Here is a 15,135-nt window from a genome sequence, read left to right on the forward strand (position 1 = left end):
AATAGTTTAATAATATCGTATAAATTGAGTAAAACTATTTACATAACTATAAGGTAAGGGCAAGTTTATAATATTTAGAATTCACATTTTAGAACCAAAAAAATATTTTAGATACTACAATACTACTACATATATAAACGATACTACTACAATAATATAAAAATCACAGTAAATAAAAATAAAATAAAAGCAATTAGTGTTTATGAACAAGTTAATTAACTTATAATTTTTATTCCAAAAATATTTTTAATTAATAATTTTTGCATTTTAATTAAAATGAACATATTAAATTTTTTAAGCATAACATATCTTATTTTTTGCGATAAAATAGTCAAACATATCAAATAGGAAACATAGAAAAATTAAGTTAAATTTAAATTTCTATCGTCAAGAAAAGCTTTTCAGAAAATTTATTTAAAGTTTTTTTCCAATTTTTCAGTTCTCTTTTTATATATTATCGTAAAAAGTGGAATTTTCCTTTAAATAAACTAAAAAGCAAGACAGTAATGATTAAGTAAATCTAAAGTTAAAATTTTAAAATAAATAAATAAACAAATATATAAACAATTTTTAACATATTAAAACATAAACTTAAAGGTTTGGTTTAGTTAGCTTTTAAATGCATTAATTAATAGATTTTTTTTTTATTGTTTAAGCATTTTTTGATTAGTTTTAAAGACATTTATAACAGTGTGGCATTAAAGCTAGAACGCATGTAATAAATAAATAAAAAAATAAAAACTCTTAAACTAATAAATTAACATTAAATATAACTTTTGCCACAATATCTCTAGAAATCTCTTTCATTTTTTTTATTCTTTTACATATATGATATTCTCTACGAGCTTAAAGTAGCTCAATATTAGATAGAAAAAAGTGAATAATATATGTCACTATGCACGACCTAGTTAGATTTAAGTTAAACATCAAGATATGTATCTGTGAGATTAAGTAAATTTAGGAAAACCTAATCTGTGACGTTCGACTGGAATTATTTTTACATAATTATCTCTAATCTGCTAAAAATAAAAAAAAAACATAAAGGTTGCTATGGGATTTGAAGCTAGGTTTTTCGAGTATAAGACCGGTAGTATCGATAATAGTAATACCGGTATTGGGGCGAAAATTGACCTTCGATAATACCGGTATTACAAAATGAAACACCGACTTTTTTCAAGCCTGTACATTTTATTTGTTATAAATGCTATCTCCATGGCTTAAAACTAACAACACGAAAATGCCTATATTGCCTGAAAGCAGAAGCGGAGAATAAAATAATGCTTATTGTAGGGGAACTAATTTAGAAAAGAACAGATTTTTAAAGAAAAAATGAATATACAGTGTATTAAATTATTTTTCCTGATTTTGGTGATGCACGCTGATCAATCACATAATTAAAATATTTTTTCTTTTAATGTTTGTTTTTCAATGATAAGAATAATCAAACTACTGAGACGATCTTGTCCCATTAAAGCTCGCAAATATATCAAAATAAGCTTTAACTTTTTAAACAATCGCTCACAACTTGCAATTGATACTGCAACAGTCATTATAATATCTAATAAAGTGGAAAAAATTGTAAACTATGACACAATAAAAGTGAGAAGATCCAAATAAGTTTTCGGTAGTACCTTACTGTCTTCGATTTCTGCGAAAATGCCTTTCCATCGACGTCCGTGTCGTAAAAATTCCCAAAATTTGTGTAATTTCAACGTATTTTATTTTCATTTGTTTTAGAAAAAAAATTCGATGTCCAGAAGAAATTCAAACATTTAATTAAGGTCTTTTAGTCTTGAAAATGGTGTTAATATTTATCGTTGCAATCGATCAAGTAAGTTTTTCATAACACGTATGATTTTGTTCTCTATTAAAAACTCTGCATTAAATTATACTACTCCTGGCATCCTTTTACGTCACTTTATATTTTTTTTAATTTGTGCATTTTATTTATTATATTTAAACATACATTTCACATAAATCATCGTGGAGTTTAAACAATTCCAATTCAAGAGATTTAAGATCAGTTACTGCTTCTGTGAAATTCATAATAAGATCTTCAGATCGATTTAATTTAATTGAATAAGATTTTAATTCAATTTTTTTAATAACGTCCCAGAAATTAAGCAAAACGATGAAATTTAAATTCGTTTCTAGTTTCAGACATCATATCTGGATCTTTTAATAATTTTTAAAATAATTAAAATATCAATTTTTAATAAAAAACGAAAATAGTATTCGAATGCTTGAATATGTTCGTGTTTATTTCTTCGGTTTTTATCGATATTATTTCATTTAACTATTAAATGCAAAAAAAACCCAGTTAATTGCTTGTAAAATATTATATGCTAATTATTTTAATTAAGCATTAAGAAATGAAATAAAATCTGTGCGTCTTGAAACAACAAATAAAAAACGTAACACAAAGCTTACAAAAAATATGGCGACGCACACCTGTTTTTGAGATAAGCGGTAAAATATATTAAAAGGTAGGTATTTCCAACGTTCAGCGAACAAATTCTGCGAATTTTGGTCATAGTATACACAGCTGAATTCGCAAATGTTAAAGGCGTAATTCATCTATAAATTCCAGTTGTATTCTATTGAGCAGATAGACTCTACCCAGATTTTAAAATTAAGACTGTTGAAGAATAAGTCAGGAGATATGAACTTGGTGTTCTTACGATGTATTAAGCTCGTGGACGAAACGTTTGATTGGGGTCAACAATGTAACTGAGGGCAAAGATGGCGTCGATTAAAATCCTTCGACTGTTGAAATTGTAAAAATTTTACGATTTAGACGCAAACGAAAGGCACTTTTCGCTAATACATCCCCATTTGGCAATATCCCCGGGGGGCTTCGCGCGCACCGTAATCAAATCACAATAAAAGCCCGCCATGTCAATATTTACGCGCTCTTTTCCCCGGAAGCTCGCCGCTCTCTCTCCCGCGCCTTTCCTGCGCTCGTAAAAAAAAGTACACACACACATACACTGAGAGACGAGGGTTTTAAATTTAAATGAAAAAGACCGAGGCGAAACGCAAATTTGCCATATAAAACGAAGAACCTTCCCGGTGTATGGCGCGAATGGATACAATAATGGCGGATCGAGGATTTTCGGTTTAAAACCCGCCGCGGGCGCTCATTTGCCACAATTTATTACTATAAAGTGCTTATAAAATAATTTAAAGAAGTGGAATATCGGGTATTGTGCGAATTATTGCGGGACGACCGCGTGCAAAGCGTATATATTTATATACATAGTACGTGTGTATATTTTTGGATTTAAAGCGAAATGTATGTGTACTTATAAAGGCTGGTGTGTAATAGATAAATTTACACGGATTAAGACTTGTTTGTAATGGTTCGATGTAATAGAAAATTAATATCGTATAAATATACGTAGTAAATAAATTATTTATGTACGTAGATACACATTAAATGCCTTGTAAAGATTTTATTTTTATAATATATTATTTTAAGCAAATTAAAATATATTTGATAAACGATGTCATAGACATGTCGCATTTATTTATTTTTGAACAAAAGGCAATGAATCATTGTAATTCGTTGGTCATTTAATATGTTCGTAGTTTACACTGACTTTCAAAAACCATTTGACAAAATTTGTTATGAACTTTATCTTCGGAAATTAAGTAACTTCTCTTAATTATGTACTAGTAATGGTACTCGCATAGAATGAGTAATATGAGTTCACTCGTTCTGGAGTACTGCAGGGACCCAATTTAAGTCCACTGATCTTTTTAGCACTATTTATTATATGCTGATAACCAGAAACGAATGGAACTTCTTTAAAGTTTTAACAGAAGTTTTTACTTAGAAATATTATGGAAGCAATTTTTGAGCACAAGTGGAGATAACGTTTAAAACGTAAAGAAGGGCTTACAAAAAACTGCCTAAAAAAAAAGGTTTTCGTAGTTTTTACAAATCAAAAGCTGGTTAACTGAGTTTAACAGTCCTCATAAAAATTGGTCTTTATAAAAAATATATTTCGAATGTTTTAAATTTTTATTTTTAAAAATACATATGTAAATATTTGTTTTAAATTATACAAAAAAAATGGCTGCATGCTTATAAATATAATATTCATGGTAAAGTAATAAAAAAATTGTAAATAAAAATACATTAATTTTATTTTTGTTTTTTTTTATCATAATAGATGTAGAAAATAAATTATAAGCTATCAAAAATTTTAATTTAAAAATAATTGTAAAAAACGGTTAGTAGAGTCACAAAAGCAGGTTTTCGTTTTTTTCTAAAATATTAGAAAAACCGGTTAATTGGTTTTGCTTTCAACCGCAATGGTTTTGGTTTCATGCAAAAAATACATATAAAATGTTACAAATGGATAGCTTTATTCACGTCATCATTAACAAAATAAATTTTATAAAAATCAAAAAGAATAAATCAGCAATTATTGTATGTTTATGAATCCTCTAGAAAGTAGCTACAGAGACACTGTACTTTACTGCAGTAAAGTCACGAACTCAAAAGGAATTTAAAAATGGCTATGTAAAAATTTTAGTGCATCTCACTGCTCATTTAAATGGACTGAACATACATCTCCAGTATGTATTGAATAGTTGTAACAGTGTCGGCATTTTAAATTAAGTTTTTGTATATTAGGTTATATAATTTGATTGATTTATTGTTAATATTTTTTTAACATAACAGGCGTTAGCCCAATACGTTTAACGGGGGAAACATAATCAATAACTACTTAGTAGGTATTGAAAAAGCAGTCTAAAATTAATGTCTATAAATCAGTGACATCTATTTCATTAATTATAAACTATTATGAAAGTAACTTTACTAAAATAAAAAATAAAATACAAATAGCAGCATGAAATGTTTGATTACGTAATTTTAAATTTAAGAAGCCTGTGATTTAAAATTAAAAAAATTAAAAACTAGTGCTAGAAATTTTAATTTATTTTACATATATAAAATAAAAATGAATGTTTTTGATATGTGTCATTGAAATATTAGAGTAAAACGACATTTCAATCTAATTTATTTTAAAGAACATTAAGCATGCTAATTGGTGCTGGAATAGGTTGAGTGACACTGATAGAAGTTAATATATTACGCTTATTATAAAGATAGACTAGATTTTCTTAAAAAATAAATTAAATGGGCATATTTACTGTATCTAAAATCTACGGTTGTTTGGTATTGAAGGCGCCATACATATATATTATGTAGCTAGGTGCGCATATAAAGGGAGTCTCCATATGGAATGATTAGATTGTAAAATACGAAGACACTTTCTCGGATAAATAAGCACCCAATGTGAGTTGCCATAAAACCGGAATGAAATTTCCTTACTGGAATGAAACGGAGAATATTGTTTTTTCCCCACCAAATAGGAATATTGATTTTATTGGCGGAAAACTCGCACTATATCTGAACATACAACAAACAAATTATTTATTGAAAATAGGAATATTTAATATTTTTAGATATGCTCTATATAAATAAATTTAGATGAGTAAAAGTATGAATGAGATAAGCACGCTTTTTAAAATAAACTTAAGTTTTATTATATTTATAAAAAGCCCGAATAAGTGTTTTTTTCTTGTGAGCTTTTTTCCCTCAACTAAGATTTTAATTACATATATATCGGAATGATGTTATAAAGCAATAATAAAAATATCTTTCTGTAAATAGAAATTGTATATAGTAATTAAGCTCTCTATCGATAGCAAGCAAGTTTTTTATAAAATTCTGAATTTTTATTTTGTATTATGTATTATGTACAAAGTAATAAGATTTTAGTGTTTAAGATATGTTTCACTCAATGTGTGAGTTTATTTAATTTAAATATTTTTTACGTTACCATCTATATTTATGTATTATTTCACGTAAACCATTATAATATTATTTTACGGATAATATAATTTAGAGATTTTTTTTATAAAGTAAATAAAAACATTTTTAATTTGTCCTCCCTGACTCCGCAATCATAGATGACATTTTTCGAAATGTACGTGACAAATTCACCCCTGAAATTTACTCCACATATTTGCCGGCAGAAGCAGCCATGATAAGTAAATATACAATACAAGGGGAGACAGGATTTTTACGCAGCTTTTTTAATGGAAAACACAAGCAACGCCAGGAGAACGGTTCGAGAAAGAAGACAAAAAAAATACGAAGCAACAACGCCGCGGCGCGAATCGTAAAAAAGTCACGAACTCGTTTCAGAAAAATGCCATTTTTCTTCGGGGGAAAAAAAAGAAGACGAAGAAAAATATATATAAAAGACGTGCCCCCCAATTGCTGAAGAATAACAGGGCGTGTATAATGTGTGTGCTTCTGGGGGTGGTTGTCGTAATTTTTCGTCTTAAAAATCAATTCGAAACAACATCACTATTGTTTGCTTGGAATTAAATCACTCTCTTGTTGGGATTTTTCTGCTTTAAAGGATTTTATGTCACATTTTTTTTGTTCAAACATAAGACTTAAACAAAAGTATATTTAGAATAAAGTAGAAAACAATCTTCATAAGTAAACGTAGCATTTCAGCTACGTCTAACTTAAATGTAACACTATTTTAACATTAATATATATATATTCCTTTTAATTTGGAATATATGCATGCCAATGTATTTATTTTACTAAAAAGTTATTTACGACTTACGCTGAAACAAAAATACTTATTTAAAGAAATGAGATTCATTATCACTTTATTATTATAATTACTTATTTTTTTACTTTTCCGTTGTAACCTGACAGTCGTCCGCCCAATGCGTTACTACTAGATAAATCTGTACAAACTGGACAATTCAATCAAACATAATGAATACATACAAGTATGTATTACCCACCAGACTGAGAGTCTGAAAATCGGAAACATGTATGTAATTAATTTAAAACTATTGTGCGTATTATAATTGATATTCAATATATGTCACTTTGCCGCTAAGGCCGGATTTTAATAATGGCGCATTTTTATAAATAAAAATTTGAGTCTACTGCAGTGGTTCGAACCCGCGGCCTTTAGGTTAATAGTCTGAAACCTTACACTACATTATTCCGCCCTTTTTAATTTTTCGAAAATTCTAGAATATGTAGTTAATCTATGCGATTATAATAATACAGTATTTTATTGTGGATATATATTTTATATTATTTATCAACAGAGAACTAGATGATCGTTAAAAATAACAATCTGCAATAAGGTGAAGATTTTTATAATGAACGCGAATTATTAAAGGACCAGAACAGATAATTCTACTTTAATTAATTTGCAAAGCGTCAGTTACGGAGGAATTGATTTGTAGTGAAAATTGTCAATAACAGATAAAGATTATTGTAAAAATAAGATTAAAGTTCGTTGACAAGCAAATTAAATAGCGTAACTCTGTGGAAAGCCCTCATACATTTTTGCATTCTGTTGATTTCCATGCGGAGTGGTTATTATTCATCCTCAAATTATATACAAATTTAATTATAATAATGAAACATTTTATTCATGTTTATCGTAAATTTAGGAGCTTGCCGCAATCACGACCCATGGACCTTGGATGTATGGCATAATAAATAGTAAGAAGAGCAATGAGCAAACATAGGTTAGACTTCCCAAGGAAGAAAATATTTTCGACATGTCTATAATATATTGTAGATAAGTACATTTTTTTGATAGCCTTATTTTATTTATTTTCATCAATAAAGTCACAAATCTAAGACAATTTATAATACAAAAAAATATGTTTTGCAGAATAAATTTACATTACTTTAAAATTTAATTTTTAATATATGAATAAGCAAATCATAATTAAAAAAATCAAATTATGTTTTAGTACTAATATTTTATTTTTGTATACACGTAATTAATTTTCTTATGTATACCAATTTAAGAATGAATCTTCGTTATTATGTAGAATCAATGTTGAATGCTTCTAAACTATTATTACTGATACATCAATTTTATATGTAGTATTACACTCGAGATTGAATATTTTAATAGAATCTTTGTATTTATATAAACTTGATTCAAATATAGTTAAATTGTATCCATCTAAAAACGGCAATTTCCAATACTTCTCGATCAATCTGATCCGAGTTTCACTATTTACGTCTTCTATATAAAAAAGCGCGTTAAAAACGTTTTTGGCACCCGAAAAAGGACCTTTAATTTCGTGCACGCCGTAAAAAAGTCACTTGAACGTGAAATATGTCCATAAACAGCGGCTATTAAAGCATGGGGCGCAGCGCCCGTACGTATCACTTATCCCCAGGATTGGTGGCCGCCAACGCGGCTAATCTTTTTAAGCAAAGGATCTTTGCCGGTTGCCGGTAAATCCTGCGGGAAGACCGTTCTGATCCGGTAAGTGTGCGACTGTTAACCCTGCGCGGCCTACTGGGGTGTTCGCGACGCCCGGGGTCGTCGCCGTCGACGTCGCCAGATTTACTGGCCTGACCACCTGACGCCGAGGCTATACTAGCACCGCAACACTATTATGGCACTAAACTCTTTCCGGTGACAAATAAACAGATTTAAGCCAGAGCTGGGATCAAGTCCACGAGACACTTGCGAAACGGCGATATAGTCACGCGTGAGTCGGAACTGTGATGGGTTTGTGACGTAAATAGATAACAATTAAGTTATTAACGATTAAATTTTTAATTATGTATCATTAATTTAATACTAGGTATCTGTAATCAACATAAGTTTTTTTTATCTTTCATGTTTTCACATACACTCGCTCATATTTATTTCATTATAAAGTTTAAAAAGCATTCTACCATAAAATATGGAGTACTTTTCTCATATAATCCAAGGGTTTAACTACGTGATCCTTCAGCTATTAATGGAAGGAAAAGTATAATAGAATGCAAGCGTTGGAAAATTTGTGCCGGTTTAGAAACGTCCGTAATTGTTTGATAATCTGTGAATCAAGTATGCGTGGGCATGGCGCCCTAAGATGTATAACGAATTATTATATGTACCAATATTCGTACATTACAAATTATATTAAATATTATATCTAACTTAACGTTAGGTTAATAGTGCCAAAAAGCAGTAAAATATATTGAGTATCAAATACGAAAAAAGGAAAAAGCAAACAGGTACGTGTATAATTATTATCAGATACACAAAAGGTTGAGCACACCTGGCAGCGACCCGACTGAGCCGCTAATGGGAGCGTGGAGCCTTTAACAATCGCGGCTAATCTCACTAATCGATACACAATTGAAAAATAAAAATGCAGATGGCGCCCTTATGCTCGTAACACAGTTAGCGGATAAAAACTCGCATTGGAAAAACCGCCCGGGGGCCCGGAGCTAATATTGAAAGCAAATCCGCGGCTAAATCCTTAAATCGCGCGGCTTCACCCACCTGGAAAATTCGAATCGAATCACGATTTCCTTACAGTCGCTTTTTCCGCGTGAGCCATTTTTGCAGCGCCGATTTTTACGATCGACTCTCTTTTCACACACACCGGCGAATTCATAAAGTGCAACATCGATGCTTTATTATTATTATGTCGCGTATATTTTTATACGCTATGTTAACCGTATTATATTATATTGATTTAATAAAAGTTCTATAAAAGCTGGTATTATGTGTTGTAAAAAATAATTTAACAAGTATTTCACAGCATCATTACACTGGACGCGGCAGACGTTAGAAAAACGTACCCAACACGTTGGATTTTTCAGATATAAATATCTCGTGAGTCAAGGACTTAAAAAAAATATTTTCTTTACAAACGTATGCTTAGATCTTAATGATATTTACATAGAAATGTCATTCGCTTTCTAATTTATGTCATAGATTCGTCCTGAAAAAGTAGTATAGATAAGAAAATTTAAAAACAGCAAATATTAATGATACAAAAAAAAAACACTACAAAATCCTATTTTGTAATATATTTTTTGCAAAACAACGTACTGGTTGAAGATTTTAATATTATTTAACGTTTTTACTTTTTCTATGATACATATGATTTAATTTAGAATATCTTAGACTTGAAAACCAGATATACATTAAATTTATTTAAATAGAACCCTAAAGTCTGTTACTTTCCTATTGTTTTATTTAATTTTCTGATTTTTTTTGAACTAATGAATACTAAAAATAAATAGTAAATATGTTATTGTGTTATTTCATTAATGTTATAGTTCTATTGAAACCAAAATTTTCCTGTTTTAGAAGTAGATTTTATTTTAATATGAAAAAGTAATTAAGACAACAAAATGTTAACTAGCTCATTTTTCAGTAGAAACAATGCAAATGACGTAATTTATTTTTGTGCACGAGATTAAATCAGCATCATTATTAGCATTCAGTTTGAACGATTAGAAAAAAAATGAGTGTATATTTTAATTATTAAACCATTACTTTATTTATTGTATACTTTAAAATAATTTTCTGTAGCAAAAAATATTATTTTTTAATTTACAAATCCCATTAAAACACTAACAAATATTGTGCTATATTTAATATAATTTTAATATACAATTCATTCAGAATATATAATTATTATGTATATAAAAAATGTGTTTGTGATAAATTTAATTTTAAAATAAATTACGACATGCATGGAACATGTCAAATGCACGGTTCATTAACACAAACATTGTCATGTCGACTTTGAATACAACGAACTTCTATCAATACACTTTTTTATAATTTACATATTGTATAAACAAAACATTACTAATACAGTTTTACTTACGATTATCACAAGAGCGTTTTACACGGATTATGGTCAGGGCCACCGAGAGCGAATCCAGGCCCTGGGAAAACAATGATTCCGGGCCTCATGACAAAAATGGCATTTTATATATTTTTTATATATAATTCCTAGAATAAATAATAATAGGTACGAGCTAACCCTTTCTATGCTACAAATTAATATGAAAGTTAGCCACCGTTGCGACATATTTTTTGAAATCATATTTTATGCGAAATATTTTAATTGGGCATTAAAAATATCTACTCCTTATTAATCGTGTTTTCTTTGCTGCTCAGTGTTGTCATATAGCGTATTTCCAGTTCAAGTCAAAAGCAATAAAATCATTATGCTCGATTATCAAGCATTTATATTAAGACTTTTTATAATAATATTACGAGTGAGAATCAAATAAAGCACATCTAAACCGAATTTGCCCAATAGGAGACCGCAAAAACAATTATCCCTTCTCAGAAGTCAAAAATCCACGTCAAAAGCAATAAAATCGTGCCGTTGCCGTCGCAGTGGGAACGCTCGTTACCGAGCGTTCCCACTGCGACGGCGCCGACACGATTTTATTGCTTTTGACGTGAATTTTTGCCTTCTGAGAAGTGATAATTGTTTTTGCGCTTTCCTATTGAACAAAATTTGGTTTGAATTAACTTTGATTAGTCCTCTTATATTAGAAATCCATATTATTATCGGTAAATATAGCTATCATATTTTTAAAAAAATTTTGAAAAATTTGTTCCGCTTTTTTCTCCTGAGAGTTTTAAAACTTTTATTAGGTTAGGTTTGGGTTTGAACAGTAAATATTATTTATATTTAAAGTTTATCTACTTGCTCTGCCTAACTTATTATGGTGATATATCTATTATATTAATACAAAACATAGTGATAAATAAAAAAATAAAATAAAATGCGTAACGATACAAGCGCACCATCGCGTTTGGCAACCGCTGTATGCAAATCGCTGCTGTCCGTGCGATCGGTTGTCTCCGGTAAGAATTATTGTAATTGCGGCGGGATTATGGACCGATAACGACACTTCCACATCTCCCGATATTAATGCGATAATTTCATTTTTTCGCCCCGGGAAAGGTGGGCGCCCCGTAATTGGCGTCGCCGCGGGCCGCGCTTTATTTATTTTTTTGTTTTCCACCATTCGTTTTCGTTTTCAATTTGCCCGCCCGGTAATTTGTTTTATTCGCCGGCATTATCGTATCGCCAGCGATTGCTACCGATATTTATTGGCTTTGCAAAGCCGGCCGCTCTTTATGAACGTCAGCGGATCGCGATTGATAAATTGCTTTCTGTCGTCCGACGTGTATATGTGTATGTTTACTATGTTCCAATAAATACAATATATACGAAATAAATGAGAATCTTAGCAGACTGATTGTTCAATGATTTTATGTACAAAATGCATTGCTAATATAACACGTATTTCACACTTTAAGTAATAATAACAAATTACAAATAAGGGTATACTAAAATAACGCTTGTTCATAAAAAAAACATGAACATAAATTGTTAAATATATAGCGGAGATGTTTGATTTTGTCGATAACTTCAAGAATATATAGAGATTTTCTATGGACATTCACAACATTTGCAACGAGGATTGTTTATCTAATTAAATCAATGTATTCTTCTAATCCTCAACACATACTTATAACACACCTAGTTAATTTGCATTCCGATTATTTATATTCAGTCAAATGACGAATTAATGAAAATTATTGTCACGTAGCAAAATTTTATTATTAAATATAATAATTATTTAAAACTGTTGTCACGGTACTGTCAGCCATCTTGTTTTATATTTGAATGCTTATTTTTCATTGGTCGAAACAACAGAATGCATTACCGGTGCCTCGGAAGCAATGAAGCAAATTCAATTTTTATTTTTATTATTATTTATTATTATATTTAAATATATTTCCTTTGTTTACGTGTATATTATACACCGTTCATACAAAGCAATACGATTTACAGAGTAGAGAATTGAATGGAAAATATTTCATTTTAAGATATGTGCGTCCGGAAGCGGAAACGGCTTAGAACTAGAGTCTCCAATTACTCGAACCATCAACTACTCGAGTAACGAATATTAAAATTTTAAAATACTCGAGTACTCGAGTACTTTCGAGTATTTACCAAATGTACCAAAATAGCTATTATTCAAATTCGTGCACATATAAATAAATAAATAAAATACTTAGTATGTTAATTTTTACAATTATTTTAACTTCACGAAAATACTTTTTAAAAACAATAATGCAAAAAGTGTCTCGAATTTAATATTACTGCTAACCTTTGGTTTTATTATTCCCGTTATGGAAAAAACCCTTTTCGTTGCTGTTGATGTTGGTCTGATTGTCATTAACGCGTTGGATAAGCCTTCTAATTTATATCTGTTCGCTTTTTATACAATAGATATAAAATTTTTTGAACTCTCTTTTTATGTTCTCTTCTTTCATTCCCTTCTCTGCTTTTCTCTTATTTCCTTCGACTATTGACAAAATAGTATTTTGTAATTCTTCTTGAATAGATTTTTTTTCTTAACAATATACAATATTCTACTCCTTCTGATTAATGCGAAGAATTTAAATCTATATCATTCGAAGATGTATTTGGGTGAATCCCTTTCACTCTAGAGCTAAACGGTTCGCAAAGAACTGATTTTACTTTAAATGCCTTTAAAACACACAATTGTTTTGATTTATATTTTAAGCTGAGGGATCAGTATAAACAATTGACAACACTTTACGCTACAACTGCATAGTCATAAAACCTAAAAATTTTTTTGTTGATATTTCATATTGTTCATTGCCATAAATTAGATAAGTCGGGACTGTCGAACAGAAAACACAAAAGAAATTTCTCCGTCGTACCCACTAACATAGCCGACGACCGGAACTATGCAACTATGGAACAATGAAAAAATTATACCTGATAGTAACCGCTCTAGCTCGGGACTTCGGGCATAAACGCCAAATAAAAGCAAGACGTTAACCTTTACCGGACCGAGTTAAAGTTATTTTTGTTTCTGAAATATTTAAAAAAAATTTAATTTCGAGTATTAATCGAGTAATTTTCAAAATACTCGATTATCAAGTACTTAAAAAATAGACAAAAATACTCGAGTATCGAGTACTCGATTACTCGAATTGGAGACTCTACTTAGAACAATTATATATAAGATGTATTTTAAATGATAACTCTTTACATATCAATCAACGTGATTTATAGCTTATTGGTAAGTGCTATAAGCTTAGAGATAACTAAATATATTTTTAAATATACCTGTCAAAAAAATTAAAGTGAAAGTGGCGGAACTGAATGTATCATATTTGTATTTTTTTTTAAATAAATGTTTTATATTTTTTTTGCTAACAAAGCTCACTACAACTCAAATGCATCTAAATACTATTCAAGTTTAAGAGCAAATTAATTTTATCATTAAATAATTTAAAATACAGTGCTAATTTAGGTGAAATTTAAGTTTTGGTTAACATTAGTTTTTTTTTGATATTATGAAGCCTTAACGAAAATCATACTGAAATGCCAAAAAATTATACGAAAAGCTGCATTTAGAATATAACGTAAAATACGTTACAAACAATATAAATAGGACTAATAACTTCATTAGAAGCATGAAATTTAAGCATATAAGACATTGCACCCTGGAATTTTCTGTAAGTCAAATTTTAATTTATTAGTTAAACATTTAAAATTTTCACGCTACGTAGGTGATTGTGTCCTTACGGAAAATGGCAGTATAAAAATAACTTTATTTTACTATATTTGCAACACACGAGTTGCAAAAGTTATCAAAAATGTATATATCCATACAATTTACATAAAATAAAATTGTTATAATACAATCACAAAACTAATTATATAAGTATTAGATCTTTCCTTGTGAACTATAATCCCATTTGTCAGAAAAATTTGCTCGAGTTTACGTACATTCGTGCTTAAAATAATCCTATAATCTAATTGATATAACTACCATAGATAAAACAGTATAAAATATAAGGAGTACCACAGATATTTTTGTGTAAGGGCCGATATCATTGCGTGTATGGGCGGCCGTTGCGATAGTGAAAATCCAATGTTATCACGGTTGAAGTTTTTCCACGTCGCTTTTCTCGGAAAATACCTGTTACCAAACACATCGGCCAACGACTCTCGAGTTTTTTCCCGGATACGTCTGGAGCAAAGCTAAACGACCTAAGAAATCCCGAGCACATTATTCTCCTATACAACATGTGGCACTAGCTTTGCTTTCCACCTTACCTATACCCGTTCTTACGTCGAACCTAATAGTTTTCCTCCCCCTGTAGCGCAGCGTACGCTTTCCAAATGTATTTTAAATTAATAAAATTATTATAAAATAAATGCAGTTAACATTATTAAAATAAC

This window comes from Plectrocnemia conspersa, unplaced genomic scaffold, assembly GCF_051122295.1.
Source record: "Plectrocnemia conspersa isolate PC_06_02 unplaced genomic scaffold, ASM5112229v1 ptg000014l, whole genome shotgun sequence".
Taxonomy (NCBI): Eukaryota; Metazoa; Arthropoda; class Insecta; order Trichoptera; family Polycentropodidae; genus Plectrocnemia; species Plectrocnemia conspersa.